This window comes from Bemisia tabaci, chromosome 1 (assembly GCF_918797505.1).
Source record: "Bemisia tabaci chromosome 1, PGI_BMITA_v3".
Lineage (NCBI taxonomy): Eukaryota > Metazoa > Arthropoda > Insecta > Hemiptera > Aleyrodidae > Bemisia > Bemisia tabaci.
Genome location: NC_092793.1, coordinates 80,379,698 through 80,393,356, shown reverse-complemented (window position 1 = coordinate 80,393,356; position 13,659 = coordinate 80,379,698). Strand labels below are relative to the sequence as shown.

Genomic DNA, 13,659 nt, shown 5'->3' with positions numbered 1-13,659 from the left:
CAATCGATACATCGCAAAGCTACGCCACGCCACTGGAAAGGACGTAACTACTTTTCATTGTTGCCGAATCCCCCTTAAATTGCATTTTTACCAGAAGAATCTTGGGCGTTTTTAATTGAAAATTACGCTGATTTATCTTCTGAGCTCATGCAAAAATCAGAAACACTTTGAACAGTAAATGCACAGGCACATTCTTGTTCAAAACTGAATTGTTTGCGTCAATAATGTAACCTTGGAATGTAGTTATAATAATTTACCTCTCTCATTTGTCGTTTCGTTTTTTTAGTTTTCTATTCTTAAAAATTTTAATGGTTAGGGCATGAAAAGGACCCAAGACTCTAAGTCCTCGACTCGTCTTGGGTTTTTAATATCAGGAGAAATCTTATGAGGTAAAAAAAAAAAGCTTTATTTGTTGTTCTGTGCACACGGTTTTCACAAATGCGTCAAACTTTAATAACAAAAAAAAGAATGAATCTACAAATACCGAGAATAATTTCAACTGGTCCCGTCTATGAAGTCGTTGAAGTAATCGAAGGGATTACGTTCTTTCGTCCAAAAAACGATGACTTAGGACCGTATTCATAATCGTTCTCATTGATGATTCGCACTGAAAAAAAATTCTCGGCGTTTTTACCAAGGTCCGTTGGTAACTTTACCATCTCACTTTTTTTTTTATCAATTATTGGTAATTTTACCAAGACAGACTGGTAAGCTTACATAAAAACTGGTATTTTTACTGTTTTTTCAGGTAAGAATACCACTTTTATTGGTAATCAATTCCCGGTAACTTTGCCATTTTATCTCGGTAATTCTACCACAGTCGATGAAAAATATTGGCGTTGTTACCGGGGCTCAGTAAAATTACCGAGAAAGTCAATCATTTTACCGAGATTTCTTGGTAAAATTACCAATTCCATAAATGGTAATTTTACCAAGAAAAAACTGGAATCAAATAGAGCCCTGAATTATTGGTAATTTTACCCTTTTCTCAGTAAATACACCGAGATTTTTTTTTCAGTGCGTCGTCGATTTTGATAGCAAAACAAGCCTGTATAATATTTACTCAAACTGGGACTTAGCGTCGGAAATATTACATTTACCTGCATATACACAGACTCAGAACTGCCGAAAAATTCTGAGAGTGCATTCTCCTCTCGAGCTATTTTTGGCGGAGCCTCAAATGTTATTCGGCCCCAGCTGACAACCGTAGCGTAAATTCGCTCTCGGAATACTCTCGTCGCCGAGCTTTTATCCCGAGACTGAAAGTTTGGAAAGTTGAAATTAGATTTGTGAAAAAGCCCTGCAAAGATGTCTCCGGGAGTTCGGGGGGGGGGGGGGGGGGGGTCGGTGGCGGCGGCAAGGTGTGTCATCTGAAAATGTTGCGATTCGGAGCAACTGCAGTGCCTAAGCGTCTGCACTTCGCCCCCGACGATGTAACGTATAGTTCCTATTTCACATTCTACATTAAGGTCGAATATTTTTTCTCCTCTAAGTGAACGAAATTTTTGATCAAAGATGATTTTAAAATCTTGTAATGAGACATTTAAAAGAAAAAAAATGGAAAAAAACCTGTCCTATTTGCAGAAATACCTATCAATTTTTCAGCAAGTAGTTTTTTGGCATTTAGGTCTCTGTTCTTCTAGATGCTTACATATATAAAAAGCAGTTTTTACTGTATCAGCCATGGATTTTTTGTATAGATGTCCCTAAAAAAGCGAGTGAAAACAAAAATCCATGGCTGACGCCTCAGAAAAAATCTGCATTTTATAAATGACACCCACAGTCAAACTTTTGACTTACGTATACATGTACGTATGACAATGTAGCAGGTTTTCACTTTTGACTGAGGTCATAAGGGTACTATAAATTCTTCCAATAATAATCATTTCCAAACTTTCAATCAGATGTCCACCTGTCTTTTTAACATTCCAGAAAACTTTTAGTCATCCTGTTTGACAAAAAAACAGTTGTTTGCCCCTTTGGTAAACTTGAATCGGTGGACTTACGCCCTTTCCCAGAAACCGATTCAATTAACTTACAAAGCAGAATTCCCTGAACTGCACCCAAAAGACTTGATCTCACTAATGCAGTACGCGGGATAAATCCAAGGGTTCCAAAGACGTCCGAAAATATCCTTTGAAAATGTGGTGTGGGAATAGGGGTCACGGAAGAAACGCGCCAACAAGGCGCGACTGAGAGCGGCGAACTCAAAATTATGGAGGATCCCACCTGGATTTAGAGGGCGCTCCAGTGTTTATTTAATTTAGCGAGCCGTCAATTTTGAAACTGAGGCAGCCGCTCAGTCGGTGCGCGGCATGGTGCTGGGTCGGAGGAAAATCTCTTCCTTCATTCTACTTCCGCCCCCCCCTTCCCGTCTGCGCCATTGGAAACAAAGGGCGACTGACGCGCTTCCGGGAAGTTTAATCTTCACGCACATTTAAAAAAGCGTCCGTGGAGGTCGCAAGAGGGCACTTATCTTGGACCGAAAAAAAACAAGAAAAATTCAACGAGTTTATGAGAAAAACACTAATAATAAAACTAATCAGAGTGTTTCAAGTGCTGCGGTGTAGCCAGTAGGGGTCAAGTGGGTCTGGATCCCACTGCCCCTCGGACCGGATAAAACGTCATTTTTCTTGATTTTCGGGATTTTTTACCTGTATCCCCCGCTCCATCTCCTCACGAAACTTTCTGGCTGGGCCATTGTCGTCGTTTCTAATCTCGCCAAATACGGTGCCAAAAAAATCGCTGCGCCGGTCGGCGAGAAACGCATATTGATGCCTATAAGACTGCAGGAATACTACACGCATTGTGCCTAACACGGTGCGGTCGCCAGTCGGCGCGAACCGCATGTTGGCACCTACGAGACTGGAGGAATACTTCACGCCTTGACTTGATGCACCTTCCAGCGTCAACGATCATGATTTTGGATGCATTAAGCAGTTTTTTCCCTTGCAAGAACGCGTGAAGTAAACTTTCAACTCTTTTCTCAGTTGCACAATTAGTTTTCCTCTCAAAAAAATACTCCTCAATTTTATAATCTTCAATTTTACACGATCGGAGGGTTCTATAGCACTTTTCCCCTTTCGAAACGCAAGGTAACTTCCCTTAGGCTAAAATGAACGGTACAAGAGATGAATCAACTGACCTGCTGATAAGCACAGAGGCAAAGTATTTTACAAAATGTTGCCGAGTACAGAAAGCTCTTCAGGGATCTCAACAAAAAAAGGATGACTCAAGACTTCTGAATAGAACAGAAGGTAATATTCTTTTTACTACCTGTTTTTTATTTTAAGAACTTTAATTACGAAAGTCTATTCCACAACTAATGTCTACATAATGTTTAATGTGTATATAATTTATTGTGTAACATTTGGCAATACAAAACACATTTTTGTTCACGAGATAGAGTACTTGCTCTTGCTCCTTATCTAGGATATAGTCTCGTTATTATAGTTATGTCATCATCATTATTTTCAGTGTTTTTACTCGCTTTAAATTCACTTTAAAAGCATACTCATTCAGTTTTCAATTGATATTTTTTTTTTAAATACGCACTGATACTTATCAGCGGGCATCAGAAATTTTCAAGCTAGAACATGTTTTAGATACTTTATCGTTGTTGCAGTTTTTGATATTTTCGAATATTTTTTAGGTTCTCTCCAAAAAAAATTTTCTGAATGCTATATGTCAAGTGCTGAAACTTGAAATCCGTATTTTATAGGTGCGGTCGAACACAAGTAAGGTGCAACGCTGCTTTTTTATACCAACGTTACAAATTTTAATAATATTCGTCTTGTTTTGCTATTTCTTGCAATTTTCCTAAAAACAGTCTTACGGTGGCAGGTTTTAACATTATCAGAGAGTAAAATAAAACGTGGCCGGCGTCGTTTTTGGATCAAATGGAACTAATTTAGGGAGCGACGCGGTCCATTTCCCGAAGTTGCCCGGAGCGTATCACACTAGCGCATGATGCTTTACGCGGCGCCCCAGCAACTATGAATCGGCTCCACTGTCACCCCCTCCCCCCCTCCCAATGGGTCGAATGTGTGATTTTCTCATTCACAATAGGCCTCTAGGTATCATCGTAAGTTAAGAGCAAGTTATTTGCATTTTGGCGCATTTTACAGCCGAAAAACGAAATACCGCGGACCCAGTGGCACATGGACGCATGGCAGTGGTTGATGGACGTGCTTCACAATTAGAATGGAAGTTTCTGGAAATCTACATTTTGGCAGACAATTACAACTGAGGTATCTTATGGCTTCCCATTCGAAAATTGCCCTTGACATATCTTAGGCGAACAATGCGGAAGTTATCTTTGGGGGGGGGGGGGGTCCGGAATTATCCTGTGTAATATCTAAAAACGTTACTCTTACTTACTTTTTTAGCCTTCATCATCAAATTAGTGTGCGGGCGCGAGGCATGCCTGAAACACCAAGAACAAAAAGTATTTGTGAAAATAGAGAATACGAGACACTGGAGTAATAATACAGGAGGGAAGAGATGTTTTTTGTTTCGAAATTTATGTAAGGTCAGCTAATTATATTTTTGCTCTTGCATTCTTTGTAAAACGTTTATATTTGTTTCCGGCCAAGACTGCGTAGTTGCTGACTAATATATTTCGCGCCACCGCTCTGCGGCGGAAGCCAAGCTCTGGCCGAGAGGGTTGGGAAGAGTACACCCACATTGCACTTACCGTGGGGATGTACCATTGTCCCACCGCAGTGGATGACGTCATTCATCGTGCTTTTCGAGGAGCGATAGCTGAGCATGAGCGATTGAGCGAGCTTAAACCATCAGAACGCGATTCTAACTAGCGCAATTAACCCGATATCAAGATCGTAGTGTCGGCGAAAAACTGACACCATTCCGGACGCTGAAAAATCCCGCTTCGCTCACACTGCCTGGCATTTCTGCAATGCAACCGGCATTGCCTCCCACGCCTGCATTCCGCGGGAGGGGGGAAGGGGAGGGTGTCCAAAACCGAGGCGCCACCAAAATTGCCGGAGTTGATGATAATTATCCTCCCGCCTGCCTCCCACACACCCCGGTCTACGACCGTGTTCCCTGGCAGAGGCGCGCGTCATTAACTCCGGGTTATCGGTCGGTTAGTTCACCCAGTTTCGGAAACCGAGCTGTGAACAATGGCCCAATGGTCCGATGGTCCGATGGCCCGTTGGCCCTCCGAGCTTGGGTCGCCGAAAACATTTTTCGGCTCGGAATTATTTTGAAACGGACCTCGGATTAAATCTTGCGGCTCGCGAGTTCTGTCGGGTGCATGGTTGTCTTTTCCACCCTTGAATGCCGTCATAAATCGAGGGTCACTGCAGTGGAATCTAAATGGCATTATATCATGTTATTCGTGTCGCCAGAGATGTTTAGTTTTTCAAACTAAATTTTTTGAAGGGACCGCACTTTCGATTTTAAATCGAGCATTTGGAGCATTTCAATTACAATAGAATGATTTTGTGAGAAAAAAATGATTTTCATATGAAACTTATAATACATGACTAGTTAAACTTTTATTTTAAAAAGACTGAAAGTAATGAATCTCAATCCCAAAACTAATTAGCTAAATTAGTTGTAAGTAATGATCACAATCTCATACCTTTCAGTCATATGACACGAATGTACGCTGCCCAACATTGTCAGAATTTCATTTTTGTTATCAAACTTTTCGCAATCCTGTTCAATCTGAGAGTTGGGTCTTCATATCTACTAATTTAAGTTAACATTTTCACTAAAAAATTAGTTTTTATCCTTTTTATTTTTCAAAAGTTTTTTTTTTTTTTTATTTTCAGCTTTGAAGCTTCTTTCTGGCTTTAAAGTAAAGGGCAGTTGAGTATGGTACCGAAATGCATTCAGTTTTTGTGGAGCTACTTAATTAATTATTTCATTCAGCTGGATATACTTAAATTTCCCCCTGAACCATGTTTTTGATAAACAGTTAAGAACTAAAATTTTCCTGATTGTTAAGGTCATTGTTAATCTCAGTAGTATATTAAATATTACAATATCACTTGCATTCATTTTTATCCCAATTTGACAGCTCTGCGGACATTGCGAGAGATGAATCTAACCCTTGGATACTATGTGGTCACGCACAGGTTTTAGTGATCATTTTTTGATAATTGTTGACGAGGTTAATTACTGAGAACATGCGTCGTATACACGGTTAGGGGAAATGTGACTTCACAAAAAAAGGCACCAAGAAGTGGCAATGAAATTATAAATCTCATCACTCAACCCTTAAACTGACCTTAGACTTTATTCAGAAAGACTAGCATGGTAATGGGCACAATAAAACATTTCAGCCTCAATATGAAACCAGACGATTTCTACGCTACACTGCGAAAAAAAGATGATCACGTGAGCCAAGCGTTTGGTGTTGAAAATCAATCAGATTGTCCGGTATGATGTCGGACTTAAATTTTAAATTGTGTAAATATACTTTTGGTTAACATGACCGAACTTTCAGAATTAACCGAAATGCGGAAAAATTAAGGTTTTCATACGCAAACCGAACGATCGATTTCACGAATCAGAAATTCAATTTCAGAAAGCAAGGAGTTCGATTGATTTCAAAGACAGGAATTTTGATTCACCTACGCGAACTTTTTTCCCAGGTTACCATAAGGTAAGAGTAGAAAGTCTCAATTTTAAATCATGACATTGATGACTCTTTGCTATATCTTGACTTCTAGTTGAGTTTCGAAAAAGTATGGCCCAGTGTACAAAAAATACTTAAATATAATCGGAATACTTTGGAGTCGCCTCTCAGCCATATTGAATAGGTTGCTGGTATAGAAGTGCGGAAGTCCCCATTTCTTCTTCTTCTTCTTTATATTTTCCCCTTCTGAAGTGTATTTACAAATGTTTTGGAAATTGTTTTGAAAGGGAGAGAGGAGCGAGCAATACCTCCAAATTTTTATTTTTATCTGCATATCATAACTCCATCATCTAACTAAAAAACGAAAATGAGCGATAAAAGTTTCAAAACTCAATTTAAACCGATTTTTGGGCTTAAAAATGTCTCAGCTGTCTCTCGTTTTCTTTTAAAAGAGTGTAAGTTACTATACTAAAATGATTTTAAATTAGCCTAGAAAGGTACGAACTAACCCCCGCCTTCGAAAAAAATTTCAGAACTCTTAAAGAGATGTTGACTCATTCTTTGAGTAATCCAGAAAAAATTTAGTCATCCTGACCTGATGCTTGACGAGAAAAAAGTTTTTTACCTCTCCTATAAAAACTACTTTTGAAACTTCACGCCTTCCTGCCTGAGAGCGATCTGTCTATTGTATTTTATACTCCAGCATAAAGGTCGTAAAGTCCAAATATTTGACAACGTTTTCAAAATAGAAGTAAAAATATTAATGTGTCTGGGTACCTAGGCCACGCTGATAACTGTACCGGCAGCTGCAATCTAGCCGCGCAACGTATTTTAGACAGTTATACCGCACTCTCAATGAGAAACAATATTGGATAACGCAGCGCAGATAGCTTCATTGATGCACTATGCCGTTAGCCCTAATTATTGTTATTAGCGCACCGGTCAAACCAAACAATCAAACCCGGATGATGATTTCTTTGCGGTATATTCACACATCGATTTCAAGAGTGTGGTTCATTGACTGACCCAAAAGCTCCGCCTAATACCAATTGCTAGGTGATTATCTTTGAGAGATTGGGGTGGGAGGAGGGATGATAAACAAGGCACTATGGCATCGAGCGTAAAATAATCTCGAAAAACGATAATTAGAATTTTTTCTCCCGGGTCTAAGTTTCCGAAAAATTAGCTTTAGAATAGGCAAAAAGTCAAGTTGCTTGCCCTGAAAAATGCAATACAGCCTGAAACTTCATGAAATCCCCTTTAAACTTGATATTTCGGATGTGTTTGAAGTTTTGGATTAATTTAATGCTTAAGCAAAAAGTACGGGGAGAGGAGGGTAGCCGTTTGCTTATACTTTTTGGTCTACGAAGTCGCTAAAATTACCAGAAAATTATGATTTTTCCGAAAATTCGAGGAAAGAGCCCTTTGCGAAGGAAAAACTGTTTGGAAGGGAAAACTAGTGTTTTGACTCAAAAGGGAAACTCCTGTAATCTGACTGTTTAACCATGAGACACCCTGTAGATTCTAGTCTTTCACCTAGAACTTTACCAACTTTGAAGAGATCCAATATAAATTGAACAAGCTCAAATACCATTTTTAGGGTCACAAAAAATGTTGGCACCGCACTTGTGTGGTTGATGTGCAGTGCAGCAGTGCACCCAGTGACAATCAAAAGCAGCATTTAAAAATGGATGTACTGCCCGCTGTTCCGTGTTACCTCTACCTAACTTACCTCTAGTTTAATTATTAACGATCGAACCGGAAGCTATCGAAATTTAGAAGTCACTAGCCATTTCTTTTTTATTTTTATTTATTTTCCTTAAATAAAACAAAATTGCGTTCACATTTTTGCTTCATTCCGTTTATTTTCGTATATTTTCCGTCCATTATTTAAGAAGAGGCATATGGCTAAGGGGGCTATGATTCATGTTACGAAGTACGTTTCCGCGCTCTCGTTAACTACTTAATAGTTAAAATCATGCCCACTTTCCGGTGCGTATTTACTAAAGTAACTACCTTTTATGATAGATTCCTATCCATTAGTCATAGGATTAAAAACACATTTTCAAAACTTTTATGAGCATGTAAGTGTAACTTTATCAGATTTATGTGTGCAAATAAATGAAAAATAATATAAAAAACCTGATGACCTATGGGAGGACCGAGTTTTGTGGTGGTTAGGCGTCGCAGAGCGCCAGAGAGCGCTGTGAGAGCGACTATTTTGTATGTATATAAAAAAACAAAACAAGAAACATTTTATTCAATTTGATAAGAATGATCGAAGACGGACTTCAAGGAGAACTTATTCCTATGACGGCATCATGGCTTTATGTCCTTTTGACTCGATGCCGGAGCAACATCAAGTGGAAAAGATTCAGAATTGCAAAAGTTGATTGATTTTTCTGCACTGATGTTTTTAAGGTTCCCACAAGGGAAATTCATCAATCTATACAAGTGACAAAGTTCTAAACGTTTATCGTATAAGGATACAAGAAAACAGTCATTAATGCAAAGTATCTAAAATAAAGAGAAAGGGGAAAAAACACCAGGGAAGGACTGAACAAACATTTTTTCCAACCTCCCACTACTCTTGGCCCCTCATTAACAACCAGTTTTCCAATCATAATTCCTAACATCCCGTCCTAACAACGGATTTTTTTTTTCTCGTGTTCTCCTCTTTCGCCCGAGAAAAATGTGTTAGAGCCTAATGCCCCACGCGCCCCTTGTTCTGATTTATCGGCTTTTGGAAGCATGCAGCGTTGTCACACTTCCTGTGAATCTGATTTCCTACCGCGGCCAGTAGCATCCTCATTTTCTTGCTTTAATTTTCCAACTTTTAGCTTTTGTTACGGTTGTAATTGACCCAAACGTCCTGCGGGTCGATTATTAAATTTATAGACAAAGCTATAGACAAAGAAGACATAAGGCGTATACAGCGATCCTATTGGTTGAAATGGGTAGTTCTCATAGACTAATTAAGGGGGTAAACGATGGACTAACTATCGGGTCTCTCGTGGGTTGCGTTAGTGAGTCTATTATTACCTACGTCCTTTGTCCATTGCAAATGAAAACTGGCTCCATTGGTTTCCTCGTGAAATTTTCTTCCGGGAGCTTTCCATAAAATTTAAAATATGACGAAATAAACAGCAAACTTTGCAGTTTCAGTCAAACATTTCATGTCCAACCTTTCTAAATGACTCGATCCACTGTGTGACGGTATAAGTTAATTTCAGCATCTAATTTAACCTGCGTTCATTATGGATTTCTCGTGAGCGGAACGTTTGAATTTAATGTTTATTATACAGCACTAGAACGGTAATTTTTCTCTTATGAGTTATCTCAAGAAGTTTTCAATACTTTAAAGCGTTCTGCGTGAAATTTTAATGAAAAAATAATTGCTTCAGTGCTTAACCCTTTGTTGCATGAGCTACTCGTTGATTTTGGAGGGAAAATTCACATTGTACAGTATTTTTACTACATTAGAGTCGGTTAGAATCGATTTTTATGGGTTTTTTTAAAGTAAAGAGATCAGACTTAAAATGTTCCTCAACACTCATTTCTTGCTTCGATTCAATTTAATACTCCAGCACAGAAATAAAGCTGAAAACCATTTGTTGCTTTCATGCAACGCTATGCAATAAAGGGTTAATTTTTTAACTCTGCTGTCTAGTGGTCCATTAACCTTGTCCGGTGTTCAAATCTGTTCGATTTGGCGCCTGGTTAGGCTGATCATAGCGTTTCTCATGAATAAATTATCACTGCATGGCGGCAATGAGCGTTAAGCGTGCTGCTGCTCCAAGATGATGGGCGTTATTAATAACGGCACGCTCAAGAGGCGCCCGAAGAACTCGAACAGCAGAAATCGGAGCCGCAAACGCCACCATGCAGTTCCGAACTACAGTAAAAATCAATTAGTTCTCAGGCGCGACATGCTGTTGATAGCTGGATTATACGCTTCGATAAATTGACAGCGGAAACCGCGTTGAGTTGTTCGGATTCTCCCCTCGGACCATGTCGCGTTGTCACGACGAAAGAGTGTTGCGTACAAAGTAATATATTCATCATCATTGTACTGCAGCACAGAAAAAAACACTGAAAAAAAATTCTCGGCGTTTTTACCACGGTCCGTTGGTACCTTTACCATCTCATTTTTTGCCAATTATTATGGTAAGCTTACCTAAAAACCGGTATTTTTACTGTTTTTTCAGGTAACAATACCACTTTTATTGGTAATCAGTTCCCGGTAACTTTGCCATTTATTTCGGTAATCCTACCACAGTCGATAAAATATATTGGCGTTTTTATCGGGGTCCAGTAAAATTACCGAGAAAGTTCAATAATTTTACCAAGATTTCTCGGTAAAATTACCAATTCCATAAATGGTACTTTTACCAAGAAAAAACTGGGATCAACTAGAATCCTGAATTCTTGGTAATTTACCCTTTTCTTAGTAAATACACGAAGATTTTCTTTCAGTGTACGGGTAATCAAAAATATGGTGGCATTCATTATACCGTAACAAATAATATGCAAGAACATGGTAAATGGTGCTATAGGATTTAAATTTTTTTCACCCAGAGGTAGTTTATCTGGATTTTTTTATAACAGCATCGTTTTTGTGTGAGTTAACTCAAAATATTTTCATAAGGTATTGAGATGGGGGTTTTGCACCCAGGAATACATTGAGGAAAAATGAAAACCCTGATTTTAGAATTGGTTTATGTCTAAAAAAAAAAATGTGTCTCAGTTTCAGGATTGAAGATGGTATTCGTAAAGTCATTTCTTCTCACGACAGAAGGAAATTTCTTTGAGGTCTTGATACAAGTGGTGAATCATATTCATTTCTTATCTGATATTTGAATTTAAAATGTTTTTTTCTTCTTCTTCTCCTTTGTCCATGACAACAAACATAAATTATTCGTCAAGACACTAAACAATTTAAGAAGAATTGTTTATTAATAGTGAAATTGTTTTAAAAAACCACCTAGTGTCACCTAGTGTCACCTAGTGTGTGAAAAAAAACTAAGCATTTAAAATAATTTGGATCGAAATTTGTCTACATTTACAATTACATTCTCATAGATAAAAATAAATAATGTTCTAAAGATCCTCTGAGCTGCCTGATGCATTAAGCTGTCTTTCCGTTTGATATTCATTTTCTAATCTTGCTCACTTATGTTCAAGGGCTTATACTCCGCCAATTGCCGATTCCCGGGAAAATTAGCAGCTTGAATGCGGCCGCGATACCAACAGCGCCTTCAAAACTTCGCGCAAGCAACCCTCGGGGAAACTTGGGAACTTTTCAATGTTTACACCCTGGAGTTTTGTTCGTCATTAACTTTAAGAGCCTCCAAATTCTATTTATTCCGGGAGGTAAGATTAAAAACCCATTACTTGCTGTAAATCCACCTACTTAACTTCTTCCTCCAAACTGAATTTTAGAGACAGTGAAACTCGCGTTAAAGCTTCCTAAGCCGCCCAGAATTTTTTCAGCTCATTGCACGCTCAATATAATTTGAAATATTGCTTGTTTTTCTTTGTCTAATTTCTTTTACCTAATTTAGTTCAGTAATAAGGAGAACAAAGAACTTGAATTGAAATCAGTTTGGTCGTATCATTAGAAAATCTGCAGAAACTACTTCGAAGCAAAATCAATAGAAGGCAGGGCCGGCAGGGGTGGTATATTTTTAATCTGCGATATTTTTAAGTGCATGTTTGCGTATGAACAAATTAAGTTTCGTTTTATTTGCACAAAAGTAACTTCTGGAGAAAAAAATACTTTCAACTTCATACGTTTTCGAACAAGAAAATTAGACTTTAAAAAAAAAAAAAAACAAATCAATAAATAATGAGGCCATACATGTCCGCCATTTTGCGAACTATGTTCTGATCCCTTATGTTTGTCTTCGACTTGGATTCTCGATTTTTCTGTCATCTGCATCGCTCTTTCATGCAATACTTTGCAGAGCAAGTTTATTATTTTATGCAAAACTTCAAGCTCATAAGGTATAAGAAAACATACAAAAAGAAAAAACAGCATTGCGGTCGCGGATGAGGAAAATTACTTGAACTTATTTTTGATGACATAGTTTGGCAGTAAATTCTGTTCATTAATATTATTTTTTAGTTAGTTCGTTAGTTTTCGATAAGATATCAAACAATTTCCGTACTTTTTTTTCTGATTTTTTGTGACCCTCACAGCATTTCTCTTCGATCTTCTCTTACTGCGAGGTTGTTATTAAGGTCATGGGATAGTAATTAAAATGCGTGTACTTAACATCACGCAATTCACTAATTCGTCGCCCTCCTGACATAAGGGCGTAACTATACTCTGTAATGAACTCTGTCGTTCATACAACTCAATGCTCTTCCGGGCTCATCTCAATATGTAGTTAAGCGCTTATGTCAGGCAAGTGACGAATTAATTAGCTGGTAGTAATCACCAATTTTTCAACGGAGAGACTTTTATCTCAGACGTAGGAGAGCGCTTGTCTCCTCGGGATTGTCTTCTCGCTGCCATGACCAGGGATCGGTAACATTGTTTTTCAGCTTTTGTTTTTTTTTTAGATTTTTAGATTATTTTTTAACGGTTGATAATGACCGGGAGACAGGTCGAAACGTCCCGTGTTTTATAGACGATTGTGTTTCTTTAGCCTCGTCCCCTCCTTTTCTTGTCCTATTTTCCTCTCATATGGAGCTTATTTGAATTTGAGTTTAAAAAAAGGATCATGTAGCAGGAATTTTCTATTTACACGATACCTCTTCCCTGAGTTCCATTTAATTTTTAATGCTACAATTTTCTCACACGGAGGAAGTGAAATTCAGTAGAGCCGTAGAAATTGTCGGTAGAGTCGTGACGAGCTATCGATCGTTGTGCGTACCTACAAACTTACAGACATCGCGGATCTTATCATGCTCCGGTCGAAAAGTTTCGGTACATATAGAGCCGTGCTTAGACGGTTGTAGTGTAACCAGCGTGTGGTTGTAGTGTTACGACCCTCATTATCTCCAAAGAAAGTTTGTAGGAGCAAGTTTGACAGTTCCTGTGG

The 13,659-nt window shown here is 38.4% G+C and overlaps 1 protein-coding gene across 2 annotated transcripts in view; it reads right to left on the bottom strand.

Annotated features, from left to right (window-relative positions):
- Positions 1–13,659, bottom strand: part of LOC109044024 (protein O-linked-mannose beta-1,2-N-acetylglucosaminyltransferase 1) — a 357,066-nt gene that overhangs the window by 65,144 nt on the left and 278,263 nt on the right. For both annotated transcript variants that reach the window (XM_019061480.2, XM_019061485.2), the window contains one exon: positions 4,381–4,426. The gene's annotated coding sequence lies outside the window, so the exon portion shown is untranslated. The remainder of the gene's footprint in view (positions 1–4,380; positions 4,427–13,659) is intronic.